This window comes from Zeus faber, assembly GCF_960531495.2.
Source record: "Zeus faber genome assembly, chromosome: 11".
Classification (NCBI taxonomy): domain Eukaryota; kingdom Metazoa; phylum Chordata; class Actinopteri; order Zeiformes; family Zeidae; genus Zeus; species Zeus faber.
Window position 1 is genome coordinate 21,971,240 of NC_137205.1, and position 3,473 is coordinate 21,974,712.

Sequence of the window (3,473 nt, forward strand, 5' to 3'; positions counted from 1 at the left end):
ATCCCCTTTTGTCTTATCTACCTCGGTGCAGACTGGGGGAGGGAGGGAGGGAGGGAGGGAGGGGGCTCATTCATTCTTTCATTCCGGACCCCCGGGCCGCGGCTCTGGGGTCATGTGACCAATGAGGGGAGGGCGGGGGGATTCGTCCACAGAAGGACGGAGTCTCTCTCACACACACACACACACACACACACACACACACACACACACACACACACACACACACACACACACACACACACACACACGCCAATATTCCTGAACCTTCTGGCAGCTAGCCTTTCACAATACTGACCTTGGTTTTTAATCGCAGCTCTATGTAGATGGTGCAGTATTCTGTTCATACAAAAACAAAAAACACAAAACATGAAATTTTTTTTTTTTTTATTATTATTATTATTTTTTTTTTATTTTTTTTTTTTTTACACACATTGTTTGGATGTTATTTCAATTCTATAGGCAAAGTAATAATAATTTAATGAAAAAGGAAAAAAATGCGTACAGACAGTGGGGTCAGCAGCATTTCGGTTGACCGGTTGACCGCTTCGGTTGTAGCAACGTTTTTTGTTTTTGTTTTTTTTTGTGTTTTTTTAATCTCTGATACATATATATATATATATATATATATATATATATATATATATGAGAGAGAGAGAGAGAGATGTGGACTTCCTCTTTCTGTTTGGTGAAACGGTGTAGTCCCCGCCCCACCCCCCCCAACCCATCCCGAAATGTACTCTACATGGAGTATCAGTCTCCTTGCCCTCCCGTGTTCTGTCCATACCTCCATATGAAACGGCTTAGTTATACCTACATATTTTACTACTTGCACAGATATCCAGTATGATATTAAACGTATGAAGCTCCATGTGTAGATTCCGATGTCTCCCTGAACTCCTTGCATGTATGGCTCACGAAAAATAAAATATCGAGTTGGTTTAAACCATGAAAACTGAACAGAGGAAAAAAAAAAAAAAAAGACCTGCATTATTATCCAAACCAGATCTGCACTTGATTGAATGTTTTGTTTTGTTACCCCCCCCACCCCACCCCCCGTTTTTTTATTTTTTCTTTGTTTTTTGTTTTTTTTTGTTTTTTTTTCTTTCTTTCTTTGTTTTTTCTTGTTTGTGTTCCTGGCTGTTATTTTATTTTTTTGGTTTTGTGGTTTTCGGCAGACCCTTCGCTTTGATAATTAGACTATTCTGTTGACCTGGCAAGTCTCTTTCAGATTGTTCATGTTTCAAAATGACTGAGGACAGAGGGGAAAAAAAAAAAAAAAAAGATTGGTGTTTGTTCTGCTTCAGTGGAGAAATTATACTTTTTTTTAAATAAATTAATTTAAACCCTTCCCCCTCCTGCAGCGCAGTTATTTGCTTTTGGTTCAACAGTCCCACCTCAGCATGTTAACTGTTTAAATGTAACATGGTGTTTGCCCACCAGGGGGCGGTGTTGACTGTGTTTACATCTAATAGGGTGGTTGTCCACTAGGGGGCAATGTTGACTATTTAAATCTAATGTGGGCGTTGTCCACCAGGGGCCAGTGTTGACTGTGTTTATAGCTGGTTATGATGGTTGGCCACCAGGGGGCAGTGGTGCTCTTTTTGGCGCCCTCCATCCTACAGGCCTTGGCCAGCGTTTCCCTTAATATTTATTATTCATTAATATAATAACAAACTTATTAAACAGCATTTACAAAATGGCTGATTTTGCTCAGGAATACAAATGGTTAATTGCTGTGTTTTACCGACAAATGTGTATTGCAATTAAAGCCCTCAAAATAAAAAAGGAAGAATAATAAATACAAAAATGTAGACGAAAAGTAAAAACAAAATCGCCAATTCATTCATCGCATAGATATAGAGAACCCTCGTGGTCTCAGTCAAACCATTTCAAGGAAAACTCGAGTGCTTGTTTTTTGTTTTTTTTTTCAAGCCTAAACCTTACCTTTTGATCATTGGGAGTCATGTTAAAAACTGCAGCAGTTTTCCTTTTCTGTCCTTTTTTTTGACATGAGAAGTGTGTGAAGCCACAAAATGTCTTCATATAAACATCTCTTACAGTTCTCTTTTAAAATAAATTGCCCTCCGCTCTCAGGCATTTCTCCATTGGACACGAGTCTTTTTAAAGTGTGCTTCAATTCATCTGGCTGCTGTCCATCGTGCAAATTTGAACAGTTCAACTTGTGTGTTTTTCACCGGCGAACGTCTACAACACAACCTTCAAAAAGTCAACATCGCTGTTTGGTTTTGGGGGCCAGAGAATATTTCCAACCTCTAAAATTCCCCGAACACCGAAATGGCAAACCGAGATGCCAGCCGTATGACATTGCACACAAAATGCCGAAAATAAGATCAATGCAGGTATGTATTGATGGAGATACTGGCAGGAAAACCGATCGAAGATCTCAGTGTAGTTGAAATAATCTTTAATTATTCTGCAGTCACGATAACACACCTGGGGGGGGGGCGACGGAAAGGAGGAGGAGGAGTGAGGGAGAGGAAGATTGACATAATGGACACAGATCCCATCACTGGTGGTTGTGTAGGTGGTGTCGCCATGGCAACTAGGAGCTCGCTGCAGCTGCTTTATCAAGCTGATGTATTTTGTTATTGCAACCTGGAGCTGATGTGTGCGTGTTGATATAAGGATCCACTACTAATATAAAACTAGGGTCATGATTCAAAAGGACATTCATTAGACATTGCAACGCTATTATGTTTATGAATATTGATTGTCTCCGAATAATACTTCTTTTTATTGGGCCACACACAGAATTTGTCTTGGTAATATTTGGTGCATTGTCATGCCAACACAGATGGAATATACAAAATATAAAATAATTCTATGTGTGTGTATGTGTGTGTGTATGTATATATATATATATATATATATGTGTGTGTGTGTGTGTGTGTGTTTGTGTATATGTACTGTATGTGTGTATTCGGGGCAGTTCCGACATGCCGTCATTCAAGTTTGATCCAGTTCGTTACATTATTGTGGAATAATTAATTTTAAAAATATTTTTTTCATAATTTTTTATCATCACCAAGATGGCAGCACGTGCAGATGTAACTGACATCAGAACTGCAACTGCGGATGTCATGGCCCCGACGAGCCCACTGACAAAACGAATAACATTTGCATTCGGGGCAGCTCCAACATGGCATCTTGATCAACAATCGCCACCTCGCCAAGATGGCACCACTCACAGCGCATGTGCAAGTTGACAGGGTACACGGACAGTGATAGCGGTGCAGTCTGGTGACACGGATATAGTCGCGATTTGACTTTAAGTAAAGGAATATGAGATATGAACTCTTGACCATACAAAGCTACAGGTATTTTATTACTATTAAACTGTATTATGTTTGAAAAGATGTAGTCAAAGGAATTACCCGAAGAGAAATTGATGAAACTAAACGTCTCAAATATATACGCTTCTGAGGGCAACTGACATCCAGCAGAGTAAGTTC